The following is a 23904-nucleotide window of genomic DNA, read 5'->3' on the forward strand; positions in this document are numbered from 1 at the left end:
AAAAGTAGGGAGAAAACGTGAGCTTGGTGACGCGGGAGGACGGCAATGATTTGGGTGGCGGGGTCGCCGTTGACTGCGGCCACCGGTGACGCACCCACGCTTGATCGCTCCTGAGAAAGCAGCACGGGGGGTGGGTCCCTCTTCTTCACCTCACTTCGACGGTTCGCCGCCCATCTTGGATGACTAATAAACATGACACAGATATCCCCGAGTGGTCGTGGATGTTGTAGAATCTTTTGGGTTGGATTGGATTCTCTTCCTTTCCCACTCCTTTCAGCCGTCACCATCCCTCAAAAGAAATCATCTCAGTCCTCAATGATCAGCCTACCCACTATTTGGCGCGCCCCCCCCCCCCCCCCCCACTTGTGTTCTGACCATCCAAAATTAGCCTTGTCTTTGTAGATCGTCTGAGATTCTCTTTCGATGAGACACGTTCCACTCTCTGACATCCACACTCTTTAGGTTTGTTTTTGTGCTAGGACCTGAATTTTTTGATGAGTTTTCCCATCCTAGCAAGCAATTTTATATATCTTTTGGACGCATATAGAGAAAATTAATTTGTGAGGTTCTAGAGATTTACTTGTCAATTTTTCTCTTGCAAATTTGTCCTATCTACTTCAGCTGGCATCAAGTGGTTTCCAAATCAACATAAGGTTTTGCGTCAACAAAACCATATCTGTATCACCAAACAAAACAAAACAATATCTGACAGGTTGGTATATGTGCATGTATGAACTATGAATGTATTTACATATAAATTTTTTTAACAAAAAGTGGGATTTCTTGGGGATTGAGTGGATATTGAAGGCCTGTTTAGGTAATTCAGCAGAATTGGACTGAATTTATTGCTGGATTTATGAATTCGGCTACTCATTTAAACATGACTCATATTGATTCAGCACCTCCTGGCCAATCTTGTGGGATGAGTAATTCTTTGTCCACCATGTTCAGTGGAGAATAAATACACCACTTTATTAGATTGCACTATATAGTGCAGTTAATAAGAGAACATGCATTTAATGTAGGTCAATTTTTTTTTCAGATTTTTTTGATAAAAATATTCTTTTCTAGTATTTAACATCATGTTACTTTTTTATAGGATGTTATATGATACAAACAGGATGTCATAATATTATAATGATATTCTATTAGTTTTTATGGCATCTCAATAATAATTTATAGAAAACGTCAGGATTACAACAGGATGTCATAATATTATTATGACGTCCTGTAAATTTTTATGACATTTCGATAATTGTTTATAGGATATAATAGAATGTTATAGGATTGCAATAGGATGTTATAATATTATTATGATATTTTATTAATTGTTATGACATCTCGATAATCGTCTATAGAATACAACAGAATATTATAAGATTGTAATAGGATGTCATAAGATTATTATGATATCCTGTTAGTTTTTATGACATCTCGATAATTATATATAAAATACAATAATATGTCATAGGATTGCAACAGGATATCATAATATTATTATAATATCCTGTTAGTTTTTATAACATCCTAATAATTTTATATAGGATGCAATAGGATGTGATTGCAGCAGGACGTCTTATGACATTTTGATAATTATATATAGGATGTTAGAGTATTGCAACAGGATATCATAATAATATTATTACGATATCTTGTTAGTTTTTATGACATTTGGGCTAAGCAAAATAGAGTAAAAAGAGAGAAAGGATATTTTGGTTAGAAAAAATTAAGAAAAAAAGCTGAATTGCATTAAATACTTGTTCTTTTATTAATTGTACTACGTGGCCCAATTCAGTGAAGTAGTGCATTTTTTTCTACGGAGATGATGTACACAGAAGTTCTCCTTATATTTCTGTCACGCCCCAAACCCAGCACCTAAGTTGGGTACGTGACACGGCCACACAAACCCTAGAGCAGCACTCTAGGATCATGTAAGGCCTATTAATTTAACACTTAAAAATTTTAAATAATCAAGTAATTACCAAATCAATCAACCGAGTCACAACTTCAAATCAAATGTAAACTTATTCAATACAATTATCCAAATGTTCATTGATATCAGAGAATCTAAGCTAACTAAATTACTAAAGGCTTCAGTTCTCATTTGCTCTCGCCCAAACCATCCAATTAAGCATCCTGTGAGTCTGAAAAAAAATGAGAAGGAAAATATGAGCTTCTCCAGCTCAGTAAGAATCACTGCACATGTACATCAAGTCAATAGATAAAATTAATATTTCTAAAACCAATACAATTGGAAAAACTCATAGATATATAATGACTGTAATATTGTCACAAATTTGCTAATGTGTCATCATACATCATCAGGCGAAATCTTCATTCATTGTTAAATTTCATATTAAATGTTGTATCTTCTCACATTTTCGGTTTGACAACCTTTTATTCCTTTTTGGCTTTGGACTAATCAGGATCATACGACGATCTTTTATTCGGATCGATTTCTGTGATCTTCCTCGGATCGAATTATTTATGATCTTTTTCGGATCAAAGTGGCCATGATCTTTCTCAGATCAAATCATTCATGATCTTTCTCGGATCAAATTCATCCACCCAAAACCTGTGGAGGCTGTTCCAGGCATAAGCTCCTGGCTGGCTATTACATATGACAAGGTCAGTCCAAACCATATTCTCTCCTTTTTTTTATATATATTTTATACTTCATTTTATGAACGTATACCATTAATCAATTCAAATTTTGTAGTGTACTCAAAAATAACCTGTAATAACTATATAATCATACCATCGAATGTATTGATGAAACATATTCATGCTCGCAACCACACAAGTAAATATTAACATTTTACATACGATAAATTCACTGATCTCAAATCCAGTGATGCAAAACCATCAGTAAAATAATATATACATGTGATGATGATCATGTACAATGATTCTTACCTCGATAAATGAGAATTCAAATTCACAGCCTCAAAGTCAGAAAATCAAGTCCTACTCGTTGTCCCCCTGGTCGTTGGACTGTTTTTCTATCAAACAAAAATAAATTAATTTAACCAAATAAATTTTTATATATATTGAGGTTATCTGACTCATACCCATGTCCCCCCTTCTTTATATTTATATATATATATATATATATGTAGGTATATATATATATATAATTATATTATATATATATATATATTTATATATTTTTAATTTTTATTCATTATTTTTTTTATTTAATATATATATATATGTATGTATATATATGTATATATATATATATATATATATATATATATAATTTTATTTTATTTTTTTTTATTTAGAGAAGAGAGAAGAGGCTTCTTCTTCTCTTCCCCACGTTCGAAAATAGGGAACCCGAGCCCCCATCCGAACGTCTCCCTTCATCCCGACCAAGAGAGCACCTCCGGCCACCTTCCCCAGCAGCGTCCCGATGCCGGCGATGCTACCATGTCGGTGGCGGCAGAAAAGGAAAAAAAATCACACAAATAGGGTATCCCTGTTTGAGCCCGAACCGGCACCTCGCCGGCTTCCAAATACACTGGTGACCGGAGAATAAAAAGGAGAAGAGGAATACCTTGCTCCCACGTCCGAAGAAAGCTCCGACGACTCCCCTCTCTTCCGATCAACCACCTACGGTATTTCTTTGAGATAATCTCTCAAATCCTCGATTTTCTTTGAAATTTTTGTTGTAAAATCTTAAGGGGGAACGAAGAATCTTTATAGAGGAGGTTTCCTACCCTAGCCGGACTCCTCGAGTCCGATTTTGCCGGAAACAGAGAGGAAGAAGACTCCGGTTAGGAGTCTTCCTCCTCCTCTGTAATTTTTATTATTATTTTTTTTTGTTGTTGGGCCGTCTGGGCTACAGGCCTAAGTAATTGGGCTGTTACAATCTCCCCCCTTAAAAATTTCATCCTTGAAATTTACATACCTGAGTTTTCAAAGAGTTGTGGATACTTGATCTTCATTTCTGTCTCGAGTTCCCATATAGCCTCTCTCTCGCTATGATTGCTCCATTGGATCTTCACATAAGGAATAATTCGATGTCGTAACACCTGATCTTTCTTGTCAACAATCCGTACTGGATATTTTTCATAAGTCAGATCCTTCTGAAGTCGCAAAGGTTCATAACTCACCACATGACTTGGATTTGGAATATACTTTCTCAACATTGATACATGAAACACATTATGTATGCCAGATAAAGCCGGTGGTAATGCTAACCGATATGCAACCTCTCTAATCTTGTCTAAAATTTCAAAAGGACCAATATACTTTGGACTCAACTTACCACGCACTCCAAATCTCATGATACCTTTAGTAGGAGAAACTTTCAGAAAAAACATGATCGCCAACTTGAAATTTCAATTCCCTTCTTCTATTATCAGCATAACTCTTTTGCCTGCTCTGAGCCGTACGAAGTCGTTCCTGAATCATGTATACTTTTTCCACTGTCTCTTGCACTATTTCTAGTCCCAACAGTTTTCTTTCTCCCACCTCATCCCAACAAATGGGCGATCTACATTTTCTTCCATATAATGCCTCGAAAGGAGCCATCTGAATGCTTACTTGGTAACTATTATTATAAGCGAACTCAATCAATGATAAGTGATTATCCCATGCACTGCCCAAGTCCATAACACAAGCCCTTAACATATCCTCTAGGATCTGTATGGTTCGTTCTGATTGTCCGTCAGTTTGAGGATGAAAAGCTGTACTGAAATTTAACTCGGTTCCAAGGGCTTTATGAAGGCTCTTCCAAAACTGAGAAACAAATCTACTATCTCGATCTGACACAATAGTAACTGGTACTCCATGCAGTCGTACTATCTGCTCTATATACAAGCCTGCCAATCTTTCTAAGGAAAGACCAATCCAAAAGGATAAGAAATATGCTGATTTTGTCAATCGATCAACAATTACCCATACAGCATTATTATTTCGAAGCATTTTAGGTAGTCCAGTCACAAAATCCATAGTAATATGCTCCCATTTCCACTGAGGAATAAGAAGAGACTGCAATGGTCCTGCTGATCTTTGATGTTCAGCTTTTACTTGTTGACATACCAAACATTGGGCTACAAATTATGCAATATCCCTTTTCATACCAGACCACCAAAAATTTCTTTTCAAATCTTGATATATTTTTGTGCTTCCAGGATGCATAGTGTAAGCCGAACAGTGAGCCTCCTCTAAGATCTCATCCCTTAATCCTGAAATCTTGGGAACACATAATCTGTTATCAAATCTCAATGACCCATCCTCATGTGTCCAAAATTTTGTCTGTATACCGGATTCCACTGCCTCTATGATCTTTTGTAACTCTGAATCCTCCTTTTGAGCTGCCTTAATCTTTTCAATCAAAGTAGGCTGTAGTACAAGATTTGCAAGCTGAACTTGAGAATCATGTGGTCGTATTTCAATTCCTGATTTCTCCAAATCCAGCAATATAGGCTTTTGTGAGGTAATTAGAGCAGCCAATTCACTAGAAAATTTTCTACTTAGAGCATCGGCTACAACATTCGCCTTCCCGAGATGATAATTTATTGTCACGTCATAGTCCTTCAGTAGTTCCAGCCACCTTCTTTGTCTCAAAATTAACTCCTTTTGAGTAAAGATATATTTTAAGCTTTTATGATCCGTGAAAATCTCGCAATGCTCTCCATATAAGTAATGCCTCCATATTTTTAAAGCAAAAACCACAGCTGCTAATTCTAAGTATGAGTAGGATAATTCCGCTCATAAGATTTCAATTGTCGAGAGGCATAAGCTATCACCCTTCCCTTTTGCATCAGAACACAACCAAGGCCTTTACGAGAAGCATCGCTATAAATAGTGAAACCTTCTGTCCCGGATGGAATGGTTAAGATTGGAGCAGTCACTAATCATCTTTTTAACTCTTGAAAGCTTTGCTCGCATTCGTCTGTCCATTCAAACTTTACTTGTTTTTGTGTTAGACGAGATAGAGGCATGGCAATACTAGAGAAACCTTCCACAAACCTTCGATAATAGCCAGCTAATCCCAAAAAGCTACGTATCTCTGATACGTTAGTAGGTCGGCTCCAGTCAACTACTGCCTCCACTTTCCTTGGGTCAACTGAGATACCCTCCTTGGAGATGACATGCCCGAGAAAAGTAATACTGTTCATCCAAAATTCATATTTTTGTAGCTTTGCATACAGCTTCTTTTCCCTCAGAGTTTGTAATACAATCCTCAAATGTTCTTCATGCTCGAGTGAGCTTTTCGAGTAAATCAAAATATCATCAATAAATACAACTACAAATCGATCCAAGTATGATGCAAGTACTCGATTCATAAGATCCATAAAGACTGTCGGTGCATTGGTCAGACCAAATGGCATGACTAAAAACTCATAATACCCATATCTAGTCTAAAAGGCTGTTTTTGATATGTCTCCAGGCTGTATCTTCAACTGATGGTAGCCAAAACGAAGATCAATTTTTGAGAAGACCTGAGCCCCTTGCAACTGATCAAACAAATCATCGATTCGTGGTAAAGGATATTTGTTTCGCACTGTTACCTTGTTTAATTCTCTATAGTCTATGCAAAGCCGAAGGCTACCATCTTTCTTCTTTACAAAAAGTACTGGAGCTCCCCAAGGTGACACACTAGGTCTAATGAATCTTTTGTCCAACAACTCTTGTAATTGCTTTTGTAATTCCTTCAATTCTGCTGGAGCCATTCGATAAGGGGCTTTAGAAACTGAACTCATACTAGGAATCAAGTCAATAGAAAACTCAATCTCTCGATCCGGAGGTAGTCCAGGCAGGTCATCCGAAAAAACATCAGAAAATTCCTTCACAATAGGGATGTCCTGTAACTTGAGCTTATTATCTTGAGTGTCTAATACAGTGGCTAGAAATCCTTCACATCCTTTCCTAAAAAATTTCTGAGCATGAATAGCTGAGATGAACTTCTGGTGAAAGAAGGGTTTAGTACTCTTAAAACTAAACTCTGACTGATCTGGAATTTGAAACATTATTGTCTTTTGAAAGTAATTAACTGTAGCATGATATGCTGCTAACCAATCCATCCTCAAGATTAAATCAAAGTCCTTCATCTCTAAGACTAATAAGTCTGCTTTCATCTCCCTATCCTCGATACTTAGTACACAATCTTTGCAAATTGAATTAACCAAGATCACCTCTCCACTTGGTGTGCAGACACAGAGATTATTTTCTAAAGGTGTAGGAGACATCTCTTTAGTCTTCTTAATAAAACTAGTTGCTATAAAAGAGTGGGTAGCTCCAGGATCAAATAGAGCATAGACATTGTTGGATGCAATTTTGATCATACCTGTCATATATTCATTTATCATTCAGGGCTATATGTCCTTATTTATCTAAGCATATAATATTTCATGACATGTATAAAAGAACTTTTAGGAGATCGGTTCAGTACCTGTCACCACTGAGTTAGAAGCATTAACATCCTGTTGTGTAAGTGCATAGACTCATCCTTGGGTCTTTGATTTTTGTTGTCCCGCGTCTTGTCTTTGTACATCTTGGGGTGCCCGAGTCGCGGGGGTATTTTGAAAGTTTTGAGGCATCTGCTGTCTCTGTGATTCTCCTCCACTGCGGCATACAACTGCTTTGTGGCCATCTCGTCCACATTTGTAACATTGTCCTCCGGGCCACGTACAATCTCGTCTAAAATGAGGTCCTCACATCTATAACATATAAGGCTCCCTTGAGGTTGTACTTTACCTTCAGTGGCAGTCTGACTTGGTTTTGGGGTCTTTGGTTTGAAGGCTCTGCTATTTTGACCTGGAGAATCAATCGCTCGACCCCTTTTCTTCATACTTTTCTCTCTTGCTGCTTGAGCATCAATGAGTCTTTTTTCTATTATTAAGCATTTGTTTACAACTTCTTTATAAGTGGGCAGCTCAAAAACAGTCACCAGTTGTTGGATTCTCTCCCTTAATCCATTCTCAAATTTTCTGGCTCGAACATTTTTCTCGGCTATCAATGCAGGGGCATATCTCGACAATTCTTCAAATTTGGCTGCATATTGAGCAACCGTCATGTGACCCTGTACCAGTCGATCGAACTCTCAAAATTTCTGGAATCGGATACTCTGGGGAAAATACTTCTCATAGAAAACCTTTCTAAATTCTTCCCATGTAAAAGGTACATCATTTGGCCCTAACTTTTCAATTTCCATCTCCCACCAATCGGCTGCCTCACCTTGTAACATAAACGTGGCAAAAGTGACCTTATCTTCAGCAGGACATCTCAAGGCATGGAAGACTTTCTCTATTGCTTTTAGCCAGCTTTCAGCTTCCATAGGATCTGAGGTCCCTGAGAATGCCGGTGGTGCATATTTTTTGAAGTCTAGTAAATTGATCTGACGTTCATACTAATTTTCAGCTCTTTGTTGCTTTTGGGACTGTCGCTCCTGAAATATTTGCTGTATGATCTACTGTTGTTGTCCCTGTTGCACCTCCAATATCCTTCTCATATCTTCCCTCGCAGCCATTTGTTGTTGAACCAGTACTTGCATTAACTGAGCTGCAGTAATTTGTTCCCCAAGTTGAATTTCAGGTTCTCCTGGAGTTTCTTCCCCGGGAGTGACCTCTGCAGGCTCAGTAGGATGTTCTTGTTGTGGTGCATCATCATCCGATGAGGGTGGAGCATTTTCTTGTGGTGTAGCTGGCTCCCAAGCATTAGAGCCATCCGCAAAATGAGTAGGTCTCCGATTCCGCCCACGCTCAATCCCTCTTGCCATGTCAACCTATACAGTTTCACTTTAGTCAAGAATTTAAGAATAATATTTCATACTAGTCAATTTCCATCTAAAAGTCTACCCATATACTCTCTCTCTGAAATAAACTTTAGGATTCCTAAACCTAGGCTCTGATACCACTCTGTCACGCCCCAAACCCAGCACCTGAGTTGGGCACGTGACACGGCCACACAAACCCTAGAGCAGCACTCTAGGATCATGTAAGGCCTATTAATTTAACACTTAAAAATTTTAAATAATCAAGTAATTACCAAATCAATCAACCGAGTCACAACTTCAAATCAAATGTAAACTTGTTCAATACAATTATCCAAATGTTTATTGATATCAAAGAATCTAAGCTAACTAAATTACTAAAGGCTTCAGTTTTCATTTGCTCTCGCCCAAACCATCCAACTAAGCATCCTATGAGTCTGAAAAAAAATGAGAAGGAAAATGAGAATTCAAATTCACAGCCTTAAAGTCAGAAAATCAAGCCCTACTCGTTGTCCCCCTGGTCGTTGGACTGTTTTCCTATCAAACAAAAATAAATTAATTTAACCAAATAAATTTTCTATATATATTGAGGTTATCTGACTCATACCCATGTCCCCCCTTCTTTATATATATATATATAATTATATTATATATATATATTTATATATTTTTAATTTTTATTCATTATTTTTTTTATTTATTATATATATATATGTATGTATATATGTATATATATATATATATTTTTATTTTTTTTTATTTAGAGAAGAGAGAAGAGGCTTCTTCTTCTTCTCTTCCCCACGTTCGAAAACAGGGAATCCGAGCCCCCATCCGAACGTCTCCCTTCATCCCGACCAAGAGAGCACCTCCGGCCACCTTCCCCGACAGCGTCCCGACACCGGCGATGCTACCATGTCGGTGGCAGTGCCACCATCCCTATTACCGGTGGCAGAAAAGGAAAAATAATCACACAAACAGGGTATCCCTGTTTGAGCCCGAACCGGCACCTCGCCGGCTTCCAAATACACTGGTGACCGGAGAATAAAAAGGAGAAGAGGAATACCTTGCTCCCACGTCCGAAGAAAGCTCCGACGACTCCCCTCTCTTTCGATCAACCACCTACGGTATTTCTTTGAGATAATCTCTCAAATCCCTCGATTTTCTTCGAAATTTTTGTTATAAAATCTTAAGGGGGAACGGAGAATCTTTATAGAGGAGGTTTTCTACCCTAGCCGGACTCCTCGGTCCGATTTTGCCAGAAACAGAGAGGAAGAAGACTCCGGTTAGGAGTCTTCCTCCTCTATAATTTTTATTATTTTTTTTTTTTGTTGTTGGGCCGTCTGGGCTACAGGCCTAAGTAATTGGGCTGTTACAATTTCCATGGGTCTTCTTTCTTTCTTTCTTTTTTTACTGCAGACCATAAGCCCATAAGCTAAGATTTAGGCTAGGACTTGGACAGGCCCTTAAAAGATGTAAACTCGATGGGCCAACAGACCCAATTTCTATAGGACATTCCTACAAGAATATCCAAATCCAAATGCAAAATTTTTTGTACACCGCCTATGGTGTAAAAAGTCTGACGTGGAGCACACCGCCTCATCCGATTGGACTACGTAGCCACCGCTTTCCAATACACATTTAATACCCATAGTTTTATTTTTTCATTTGAAATTTTGAATGACAAAAATACTTCTTCTCTTCTGAAAAAATTATGATATTCTATGTCGATATTATGACATCCTACGTTGAAATTATGACTTCCTACATAGCATGTCATAACTTTTCACAGGATGTCAAAATTTTGGTGGGGGCATTTTCATCATTGAAAAATTTTTCTCTTTATGATATTCTGTTAAAAAATTATGACATCATGTGCAAGAAGTTATAATTTTAATATAGGATATCATAATATCGGTACAGGATGTCATAATTTTTTCAGAAAAAATGGGACACTTTCGTCATTCAAAATTTTAAAAAAAGAAGTAGAACTATGGGTATTAAATATGCGTTGAAAAGCGGTGGTTGCGTAGTCCAATCGAACGAGATGGTATACTTCACGTCAGATTTTCTATCCCGCGGGTGGTGCACAAATAATTTCTCTATCCAAATAGCTTCTAGTACTCCTATTCTTATTGATTGCTACTAACTCCACCAATCTTATAGTTATTTGCAAGTGCAAATACTTCTAATGGACGCCATTCATGCCGGCATTGGTTAATCTCTTCTCCCTTTCAAATAACTTACACCACATTATGTAACTTTTCCACTGCTTATTGGCTAAAAATCACTTGTTTTTCTCTTCAATTTCAACAAATAGGTTGTTTCGTGGCCAAGATTTATGGATTTAAATGTGCTGACCCCTTTGGAGTCACCATTGAATAAACCATTTGTCACGCCCCGAACCCAACACCCGGATTGTCACGCCCCGAACCCAACACCCGGATCGGATACGTGATGGCCGCACACTCCTTAGAGCAAGCCCTAAAGAATATGCAAGGCTAAAATAAAATATTACAATCTTAACATCCATAATAATTAATTTCAAATATAATTCATAAAATCTTACATAATTATAATTTAAATTTCTTCAATTCTCTGATCAGATACTATGACACTCTATTTATCCTTCTGCTCACCCGTAAATCCAAGCCATAGCCAATCTAAGTCATCCTGTAACTCTGAGAAGAAAAAGAAAGATGAAGGGGTGTGAGCTTTACAGCCCAGTAAGAATTCCCATATCACACTGACATAGTAATATAATCTGAAATTAAGAATAAGCAATAAAATATAAAATCTCATGTTCAATGTCCAGAATAATGCAAACATTCATAAATTTTCTGTCTTGTCAAAATAGATGCATCATCATATGTTAACAGGTAAAATACTTTTGTTCAATAATTATTTCATGTCTTATCTTTCATTTCTCTTTTTATAATCACATGATTTTTAACCTTTTCTTTCTGGCTCTGGACTATCCAAGTCTATACCTCAGTCATCATCCGGATCGAATCCACTTAAAAAGTCTTTCAAGACCGTCCCAGGATAAGCTCCTGGCCGGCTGTCCCACGTACCAAAGCCCGTGAGAGGCTGTCCCAGGCATAAGCTCCTGGCGGGCTGTCCCAGGCATGAGCTTCTGGCCGGCTGATCCACCTGTAAGCCAGTGGGGGCTGTCCCAGGCATAAGCTCCTGGCGGGCTGTCCCAGGCATAAGCTCCTGGCCGGCTGTTCCACATGACAAGGCTAGTCCATACCATATATCTCTTTCTTTTCATTTAATCATTATGTGTTGATTTCATCAATCAATTCTGTCTTGCATTATGATCAATTCAGATATGTCATATCCATATAATCATGCCATCAATCTCTGATACATATATATTAACATAACATACTCATGCTCAAAATCAAATAACAGTATCTCAGATATAATAATTTCATCAATCTCAAATCTGACGATACAAAACCAACGATGCAAGACCAACAGTAAAGTAGCATATATATAATAGTGATCATGTACAGAGATTCTTACTTTTACCGATGACTGATCCAAACACAGAAATCAATATTCTTCTTTGATTTATGAATTTCTTTAAAAAAATATTCCACTCGATATCATTTGCAGACAATCATCTCTTCATAACCCTGATCAATATAAAAATCACATATATGGAGAAAATTACCGATAATTGATCCTAATACACAGATCGAGGACCTCTCTTAGGATTAACCAAAATTAGGACTTGTCTATGTATCTGGATCTTCCACTGATCCATAAGATTTCTAGAGAGAAAAAATCCATGAAGAGAGAGAAAATTCTAGAGAGAGAAAGTAGAGAGAGAAAATGGAGAGAAAAATCTTCATATCCTTCCGATGAGGCACTCATGATCGAGATCATCAGAGGTCCTATCAGGGTGACTCAATATGAATCAAGTGTTACAATTTTGAATAGAATCGGACTGGGATCAGATCTACCGCATGAATTTCGAAGCAATCTCAAATCATCTTATTTTCATCTTCAAGTTTATTCTAGGATTCATGATGCAATCAGAGAGGAAGAAAAGATCCTAGAGAGATAAAATCCGTAAAGAGAGAGAAAAGTCTAGAGAGAGAATCTAGAGAGAGAAAATGTAGAGAGAGAAGGTAGAGAGAGGAGAGAGAAAAGAGAGAGAAAGAAGAGAGAAAGGAGAGAGAGAAAAATTCTCTCCTTCTTCTTCTTTTTATTTTATTTTATTTTATTTTATTTTTATTCTTTTCTTTTCTTTTTCTTTTTCCTTTTTCTTTTCTTTTTCTTTTTCCTTTTTCTTTTCTTTTCTTTTTCTTCTTCTTCTTCCTTCTTCTTTTCTTCCCGCGGCCACCCTTGGCTGAAACAGGGGAAGACCGTGAGGTCCCCCCCCTCGGTGGCTCGGGCTCCGACGGCTTGACCGGAGGTCCGGCAACGACGGCGATGGGCAATGAACAGCCGGTGGCAAGGTTCGGCCGGCGAGAATCAAAAAGAGATCGGAAAATAGGGGATTTCTTGTTCATGGATTTTCCGACGAAGACGGTGGCCGGCGGTGAGGCTTTGGGCCAGAGGAGAAAGGGAAGAGGGAGAGGAAGAAGAGGAGGGGCTTACCTTGCTCCAGTGGTTGAGAAGAGCTCCGGCGAACCCCTTTTCTTCCTGTTCAAAGAACTTGTAGAAAATCTTGGAAAAATCCCTCTAAACTCTTAATAATCTCTCAAAATCCCATGTTAAAGACCTAAAGGGAGGGAAAAGGGGTTTTATAGAGGAGGAATCCGGTTTTTACTCGGATTCCCCACTCCTTTTCACGGTGGGAAGAAGACTCTCAACGGGAGTCTTCTTCCTCCCGATTCCTCTGTTTTCCTCTTTTTTTTTTTTTTTTTTATCTGGGTTATTACATTCTCCCCTCCTTAAAATAATTTCGTCCTCGAAATTAGGTTATGTCGTTTGAGATATCTACTTCAAAGTATACAGTCTTCATGTCATTCTCAAGCTTACAATAATGTCTTTTATTTCTCATGATCTTGTTATAACAAAAATTATTTGAAATCTCAAACTCATCCCTTCTTATTGATTTCTCAACTTTTTGAAGAACTGTAACATTTTGGACTTGTATTAATATACCACCATTATTTGTCTAATACATTTCACTCGAAATTCATAATTATCTCAGACTACCTTTGATAGAAAGTAAATAAAGAAAGGTCGAACATTGGACACTCTTCACGATTATCGATTTCTTTCTTGTCTTGACCTTCCAATAAATTTTATATGTAGACTCTCATCTTAAGAAAAATCTCAATCTTCTATATCAGTTCGAGTAATAATATTAGATTTTAAAAAAAAATATGAGATCTATGTCAGGACATTCTAAGTTTGAACTAATATCAGAATTATCAAGCTGTTAATAAACTTGAGATATCTAAGCTTTCTTGGCATTATCTATAATGAAGCAACCTACTAACAAAAATTATCCGACTATGATCAGATTAAAAAATTATTCTTTATTAACAACTAATGTATTCCATAATATCTTCAGAATCAAAGAATTAATATTTCTAATCAATTTAACCCACCATGCTTTTGCTGCGCACTTTGATCTTAATTTATCAATTTATATAATTATATCAAAGATAAAAATATCTTTATATGTTAGATCAATCCAGAATAGATCCAACCTTCAAATTTCAGATAAAACTTAGAGCAAAATTTTAAGTTTCTTCATCTTTACTATCTTTGGGCATAGCATATAAAAATTAAATCTTGATCTACTTCCTATATTTGAAATTATTGTATAAGTTTCATCACTCTTCAAGAATCCAACATATCTAGAATCAATTGGAGTTAACCTTAGATTTACCTTACAATCATTTAGATATATATATATATATATATATTTTTTTTTTCAAACCAATCTTTCTTTGTAAAAGAATTAACTCCAACTTGAACAAACTAGAAGAACTTAAGCTAACATCCTTGTAAGTAAAATCAACTTGATTATTTCTTGTAGAGCTCTCTTCATTACAACCCTTAATATTAATTGATAAATCCATAAAAATCTTATCCCTTGTATAAGTCATTCAAAATTTAACACTAGCAAGATGTCTTAATTTAATTTAAAAATCTGAACTTTTGACTTGAATGATTAATACACTTCACCATCTTCAATAATCACAAAAAAAGTCTTATCCAAAGATAGTAATATGAATTATTAAAAAGATTTCATCATAACCTGTATATCATTCTCTGACACAATAAATTTTCTTCTTTAATTTAACAATAATATCAAAATACTTTTGAACCACTTAGAAGAATAAGCTTTTGACTTGAAATTCAATGCAACTTGAAAGATCACGGAATCATATTCAGAATATGATATTTTGAGTAACCAAAGATTTCACCAAAATGTGTATCTCATATTCTCATAATAAAATTCAAGTATATTATATATATATATAGATATATTTTTTATCTAAGATTGAGTTTCATATATGACCTCTTATGGGTTCAGTGTTCAAAAATATTTCTCTCTCATATGATGTAATTTCTTCTTAGACCATACCCTAATTAACTCTCTTTGATAAGTCCAGAATTCATAATGCTTAGACATTTATCATCGAAATTAAAAAAAATATCATGATCTTCAATCATATAAGTTTTACATTCCAAAATCCTCTGGTATATTCAACATAACTTATCAATACCTCCCACTTTATTCCAAGGTCAACTCTTTTCATACTTAGGTCAACCTTACCAATTGAAATCTAAGATATAACTCGTCAATTCTATTATAGATATCATATGCCACTTATACATAAATTTTATCTTAATATCTATTGATTCAAAATCTAAATATTGAATCTTCTCTTTTATATCTATCATGTTCCTCACGATCATAACCTAAGTTCAGATATCACTAGAATTACAATTCTGAATAATTATAACCTTAAACTCAAATACCACTTAAATCATATTTTCTAGTGATCATAACCTAAACTCTAATATCATTTTATCATACCTTTAATGATCAAAATCTTAAACTCTGATATTATCAATCATACTTTAGTGATTATAATCCCAAAGTTTTGATATCACTTATATGACAATCCATAGTGACCTTAAACTTGGCTCTAGTACTATTCTGTCATATCCTAATCACTTATATCATAATTCCTAATGATCCTAACCTATGCTCTGATACCATTCTGTCACGCCCCGAACCCAACACCTGGGTCGGATACGTGATGGCCGCACACTCCTTAGAGCAAGCCCTAAAGAATATGCAAGGCCAAAATAAAATATTACAATCTTAACATCCATAATAATTAATTTTAAATATAATTCATAAAATATTACATAATTACAATTTAAATTTCTTCAATTCTCTGATCAGATACTATGACACTCTATTTATCCTTCTGCTCACCCGTAAATCCAAGCCATAGCCAATCTAAGTCATCTTGTAATTCTGAGAAGAAAAAGAAAGATGAAGGGGTGTGAGCTTTATAGCCCAGTAAAAATTCCCATATCACACTGACATAGTAATATAATCTGAAATTAAGAATAAGCAATAAAATATAAAATCTCATGTTCAATGTCCAGAATAATGCAAACATTCATAAATTTTCTGTCTTGTCAAAATAGATGCATCATCATATGTTAACAGGTAAAATACTTTTGTTCAACAATTATCTCATGTCTTATCTTTCATTTCTCTTTTCATAATCACATGATTTTTAACCTTTTCTTTCTGGCTCTGGACTATCCAAGTCTATACCTCAGTCATCATCCGGATCGAATCCACTTAAAAAGTCTTTCAAGACTGTCCCAAGATGAGCTCCTGGCCGGCTGTCCCACGTACCAAAGCCCGTGAGAGGCTGTCCCAGGCATAAGCTCCTGGCGGGCTGTCCCATGCATGAGCTCCTGGCCGGCTGATCCACCTGTAAGCCAGTGGGGGCTGTCTCAGGTATAAGCTCCTGGCGGGCTGTCCCAGGCATAAGCTCCTGGCCGGCTGTTCCATATGACAAGGCTAGTCCATATCATATATCTCTTTCTTTTCATTTAATCATTATGTGTTGATTTCATCAATCAATTCTGTCTTGCATTATGATCAATTCAGATATGTCATATCCATATAATCATGCCATCAATCTCTGATACATATATATTAACATAACATACTCATGCTCAAAATCAAATAACAGTATCTCAGATATAATAATTTCATCAATCTCAAATCTGACGATACAAAACCAACGATGCAAGACCAACAGTAAAGTAGCATATATATAATAGTGATCATGTACAGGGATTCTTACCTTTACCGGTGACTGATCCAAACACAGAAATCAATGTTCTTCTTTGATTTATGAATTTCTTTAAAAAAATATTCCACTCGATATCATTTGCAGACAATCATCTCTTCATAACCCTGATCAATATAAAAATCACATATATGGAGAAAATTACCGATAATTGATCCTAATACACAGATCGAGGACCTCTCTTAGGATTAACCAAAATTAGGACTTGTCTATGTATCTGGATCTTCCACTGATCCATAAGACTTCTAGAGAGAAAAAATCCATGAAGAGAGAGAAAATTCTAGAGAGAGAAAGTAGAGAGAGAAAGTGGAGAGAAAAATTTTCATATCCTTCCGATGAGGTACTCATGATCGAGATCATCAGAGGTCCTATCAGGGTGACTCAATATGAATCAAGTGTTACAATTTTGAATAGAATCGGACTGGGATCAGATCTACCGCACGAATTTCGGAGCAATCTCAAATCATCTTATTTTCATCTTCAAGTTTATTCTAGGATTCATGATGCAATCAGAGAGGAAGAAAAGATTCTAGAGAGACAAAATCCGTAAAGAGAGAGAAAAGTCTAGAGAGAGAATCTAGAGAGAGAAAATGTAGAGAGAGAAGGTAGAGAGAGGAGAGAGAAAAGAGAGAGAAAGAAGAGAGAAAGGAGAGAGAGGAAAATTCTCTTCTTCTTCTTCTTTTTATTTTATTTTATTTTATTTTTATTCTTTTTCTTTTTCCTTTTTCTTTTCTTTTCTTTTTCTTCTTCTTCTTCTTCCTTCTTCTTTTCTTCCCGCGGCCACCCTTGGCTGAAACAGGGGAAGACCGTGAGGTCCCCCCCTCGGTGGCTCGGGCTCCGGCGGCTTGACCGGAGGTCCGGCAACGACGGCGATGGGCAATGAACAGCCGGTGGCAAGGTTCGGCCGGCGAGAATCAAAAAGAGATCGGAAAATAGGGAATTTCTTGTTCATGGATTTTCCGGCGAAGACGGTGGCCGGCGGTGAGGCTTTGGGCCAGAGGAGAAAGGGAAGAGGGAGAGGAAGAAGAGGAGGGGCTTACCTTGCTCCAGCGGTTGAGAAGAGCTCCGGCGAACCCCTTTTCTTCCTGTTCAAAGAACTTGTAGAAAATCTTGGAAAAATCCCTCTAAACTCTTAATAATCTCTCAAAATCCCATGTTAAAGACCTAAAGGGAGGGAAAAGGGGTTTTATAGAGGAGGAATCCGGTTTTTACTCGGATTCTCCACTCCTTTTCACGGTGGGAAGAAGATTCTCAACGGGAGTCTTCTTCCTCCCGATTCCTCTGTTTTCCTTTTTTTTTTTTTTTTTTTTATCTGGGTTGTTACACCATTGTGGTCCAACAATGATGAGCGTCTAAAGGGAGAAAGAGTCTTCATTTTTTTTTTCTTTTCTTTTCTTTTTTTTGTTTTGTACAGTGCGGTAACAATTTTTCATTTTCAGTTTTTCAATAATATCCAGGGTTTGAATTTTGGATCTTTTCTAATACCATCAAGATTGTAATCTAATAGCTGAAATTGTGAAAGGACTGTATATTCTCTCCTGTTGAGAGAGTAATTCATCTGATGCATGCATGCGTGCATATTGTGTATTTGTGTGTGCATTATATTATGGAACAACTTGGATGTGTAAATTACCAAAATATTCTTGAATGCAATCTTGTTTTAGCAGCCATTGGCTTGCAATAAACATTTTGTATTAGGAATTTAATAACTTCCCACAAGCACTTGGCGCCATGCTGCTATGCCTTCATTAATTCTAATATGTTTATTTTTATATTGCTCGTACATGGTAATATAGACGTTTTGCACTGATCATTTGGATTTTATTCAATGGATACTTTTGTCATAAATAATTATATAAAACATATCAAAAGTATTTGGATCTAATTTGCTTAGGTAATGTGATGTATACCCTTTGAAATTGTGTAGATTAATTTAAAGGATTTTCTTTTTTTGGCATTTTTGGCACACAGATTTACTATGTTGTTGGTCATCTTACTTTTTGAAAGAAAGTACAAAGCCTGCAATTGCCAACATTATTTTTTTGTTTCTTTCTTTGTATGTTCTTATTCTCATATTCTATATGAGCCATTTTAGAAGGTGGACGATAAAGTGAAGGCACTGGAGTTTGATGATTCCCTATTCAAACTTATCAGCTGTAGCTTAGGGACCTTTTTGAAGAATGCCCTCCCGAAGGGCCCTCACGCCTCAGTGCCAACCTTCTACTCTGAGAGAACTCCTCTCTTAAACTAATGTTACCTTCTAAATGCTTGCTGAGAAGGGGCTTTGGCTGCTTTCTTGGACCTCCCCCTGGTTAATGTAGACCATAAGTTTGATTATCTTGTGAACCTCTTGTCATCTCCATTTCTTGGAAAAGGTTGTGAGAAGACAAGTTGCACTCATGTTTAATAGTTAATGATCTTTGGTAATCTTCCCCACTATCTGGTGCAAACCACCTACCCTGACTTTCGAGTCCTGATGAATGCATGGAAATTCAAGTTTCTCTGAGAACTTCATCCTCCGGCTTATTTTGAGATATGGTCGCTTCCAACTTTTAGTTAGATTATGCATCCCGTGCAAATCATGCTAATCTTTAATTAATAGTTCCTACAATGTCTAAGCACTATGTTTGATCTTATTATATATATATATATATATTTAGTGCATAATGTTCCTTTAGTAGATTGTAACTTGATCCATGGTCCCCACATAGATGAGGGATCCAGGCACGTAATTGACAAAGATCGTTGTTCCAATGAAGGAAAATCACATGGGGTAAGAGCCATATAGTGGCTTTCCATCGTAGCTAGTATCAAGTTCCGGAACAAAAATCATATGGGATGGGCACCACAGAAAGGAATATAGGATGGGTTTTTGATTTTGCTATATATATTTCTCCGGAACCCTATCTTAAAGAAAAATCTAAAAATCAAAAACTCTTTGTACTAATAGGGTCGTGTTGCGGCCAATCTCCCTCGTCACCCGATCGTCGGTGTCGCGCACCTGCAAGAAAAATTCTCACAGATCGGAGATGCCTCCGACGAGGACCCTCCGACAGTCAAGTCAGAGAGGAGACTAGGCAACAGTGAAAAATCAGGGGCTTAGCGGGAGAAAGAGAGAGAGTTCAAGAGCTTAGAGGCGCTTCTCGAAACTTAGAACTTAGGTCTTACCAAGACTGTTGCCTTATCCCATTTTATAGTAGAATGCGGTATGGTCCCATCATTAATGATGCAGACAACCAGGGAGTTGTCAAATCGTCGGGGGCTGTCAAATCACCGTGTACTGTCAAATCGCCGTGGGCTGTCAAGTCACTGGGAATAATCCACGTCCTTGGCAGGACAGTGCCCCAGGACGGCCGTACCGCATGTCCTTGACAGGACAACTGTCCATAGCGGTCGCACGGCGTTTGTGTGGTCTGGCCGACTATATGTTGGTATTCGGCTGTCGGGACGTCGGGTGACCCGAAGACACCGTCGGTTGGTCTGGTGCCTTGCGAAAGTCGGACGTCGGCTGCCACCTCCGACAGTGGATCGGTGATTTGGGCTCGACCACTTGGCCGGTCGGAAAATACTATGAATCTGTTTGGCCGACATACCTTCGGTCGGATATCGTCGAAGGCCATTGCCGGCAGTCATCGTCGGAGTCGTCGTCGGAATCGTCCGTCGGTTTGATCGACAGAGTCGAGCGATGGTCGGATCGGTCCGAGGATAAGTCGGCGTATAGGGGTTGGTCAGTATATCCCAAAAGTTGCCCCCCCACTCCTGAGTCGGAGCATGACGTGATGGGAAACCACTCCTTTCGTCCGAAGCCGTCGTCCACGTGGAAGCGCTGGCTCTTTGCCCTCGAAAGTGAAAAAACCTCCACCTCCGGGGTCGATCAGGAATCGTCGGTCGGGTTCCCCGACTGACTTCCTCGAGAAGAGATTCTAGCCATGATGCTAGCCCCAGAAAGAAGAACAAAAAGAAAATGGCAAAGGAGGAAGGGTGCAAGAAGACAAGAACAGGCAAAACTTCGAGAAGAGCTTTCGAAGGATAACTCGACAGAGCCTCAGCGCTAGGAGTAGATTTGCAGCAAAAGTAAAATTTTGGATGTAAGTGGCAGCATATATATAAGGCCCTTCAACGGTAGAGATGAAAGTGCATCGGACGAGGGCTTCCCGAATGCCGACATGTGGCAGCGCCTGGGCCCTTCTCCGATCCGACGGTTCGACGCACCTGCCACTAGATCAAGCCACGTCGCCTCCATCCACGTGAACTGTTCCAGCCCAATGGCCCCCTGACACGTGACAGAAAAATCACGTCTCGAAATTCATTAATCGATGGTGGTTCGTGTTCCCAAGGAGACGGCGGTTCCTGTTCCCAAGAAGACGACGGTTTGCGTTCTCAAGGAATCGTCCGACATCAGATCGCTTGTTGGTATGATCGTCGGAGTCGGAGCATGACGTGATGGGAAACCACTCCTTTCGCCCGAAGCCGTCGTCCACGTGGAAGCACTGGCCAATACGCCATCCAACTCAGGAGTGGGGGGGGGGCAACTGTTGGGATATACCGACCGACCTCTGTACACCGACTTACCCTCGGACCGATCCGACCATCGCCCGACTCTGCCGACCGAACCGGACGGACGATTCTGACGACGACGACTCCGATGATGACTGCCGGCAATGGCCTTCGACGATATCTGACCGAAGGTATGTCGGTCGAACAGACTCATATTATTTTCCGACCGGCCAAGCGGTCGAGCCCAAATCACCGACCCACTGTTGGGGGTGGCAGCCGACGTCCGACTTCCGCAAGGTACCAGACCAGCCGACGGTATCTCCGGGTCACCCGACGTTCCGACAGCCGAATACCGACATATAGTCGACCAGACCATCCAAACACCGTGCGACCGCTATAAGCAGTTGTCCTGTCAAGGACATGCGGCACGGCCGCCCTGGGGCACTGTCCTGCCAAAGACATGGATTAATCCCAGCGACTTGACAGCCCACGATGATTTGATAGCCCACGGTGATTTGACAACTCCCTAGTTGTCTGCATCATTAATGGCGGGACCATACCGCATTCTACTATAAAATGGGGTAAGGCAACAGTCTTGGTGAGGCCTAAGTTCTAAGTTTTGAGAAGCGCCTCTAAGCTCTTGAACTCTCTCTCTCCCGTTGAGCCCCTGATTTTCCACTATTGCCTAGTCTCCTCTCTGATTTGACCGTCGGAGGGTCCCCGCCGAAGGCATCTCCGGTCTGTGAGGACTTTTCTTGCAGGTGCGCGACACCGGCGATCGAACGATGGGGGGATTGGCCGCAACAGGTCGGTCTCATAATTAAAAAAAATAATATTTTTTTTCTTCCTCGTTTTCAAAACATACTTATTATTGGTACATACTACATGACCAAATAATGTATACCAAATAAATTAATCATCAAAAAATCAATACACACTTTAAGTGAATCGATATAATTTTCAAAATATGAAATTTATTGATACAAAGTACATCGCTATGTGATACACAAGCAAAACAATAATCCAACAATCTAATACATACCTTCAAGTAAATTAATCATAGTTTCTGAAATATCATGTTCACCGGTACATACTATGTGATCAGGTGATACATATTTGTCAACTTTTTGATACATATCACAAGACTTTTAGTACACACATAATAATGATCTAATGCACATCATTAGATAATATTGATTTATTGGATTATTGTTGGGTGTGCATTAAACAAGCTTACGACGTATATGAAGAAGTTGAAAAATATATATCACCTAGCATTTAATGTGTACTGGTGAATATGATATTTCAAAAATTATATATTAATATACTTAAAGGCATATATTGGATTGCTAGATGACTAATTTATTAAGTATATATCATCTGGTTGTGTACTGTGTATCGATGAATATATATTATATTTTAGAAATTATATATCAATTTATATAGATGTATGTATTGACTTGTTATATGACAATTATTTTAGCTTGCATGGTGTGTATTATCTGCGCATATAATATAAATCAATAAAAAATATATTTTCGAAACGAGAAAGAAAAAGGATGCTATGCATGATTTTTTTTTATTTTTTATTTTTTATTTTTTTTATAATGGTACTGATGACTTCTTTAGTAGGAGAAGTTTATGATTTTTTTTTTAAGATGGGCATAAAAGAAAGGGCATGGATCTTTTGCTATGCACGCGATGCACCACATCATACGGTGCATCGCTTGCATAGCAAAAGATCCATGTGCATCACACGCACCGCCCATCGCACGATGGACAGTGCATGCAGCATGCATCACATAGCCCGCTGGACATGTAGGCATGCACATTTTGCACTGCACCACACCGTGTGGTGCATAGCGAAGCATCTGTGTGCTAAAAAAAAATCGGATAAAATAGGAAGTCCATCCCATATTTGCTTCTTTAGTGCTCACTCCATATGATTTTGATCCCAAGTTGTGGGTGGATCACTTGATCAATTTCAGCTTTCAGTTATCAAGAACTTGCAATGGTCATTGATGAACATGGCTTGAATGGAAGGAGAAATATGTAATAACTCAGATTTAAAAAAAAAAAAAATAATAAGAAAGAAGAGAATGGAAGAGGACTCCTGATAGAGTCCGTCTTCCCTCTTTGAATCAGAATGGATTGGGACTCTAGGAGCCCTAGATCCCATCTATAAATTTCCTCTTCTTTATCTTAAGCAAACCATGAAAACATCAGGCTTCCTCTCTCTTCTTTCTCCCTCTTTTCTTTCGATGGAGTTGTTGATTGCCTTCACCGTGCCCACCAAAATCAAGACCGAAGATGCCACCGGAACCAAGATAAGGTCCAATCCTTCCTTTTCTCTCTCTTGCT

The sequence above is a fragment of the Elaeis guineensis genome, chromosome 9 (assembly GCF_000442705.2).
Source record: "Elaeis guineensis isolate ETL-2024a chromosome 9, EG11, whole genome shotgun sequence".
Classification (NCBI taxonomy): domain Eukaryota; kingdom Viridiplantae; phylum Streptophyta; class Magnoliopsida; order Arecales; family Arecaceae; genus Elaeis; species Elaeis guineensis.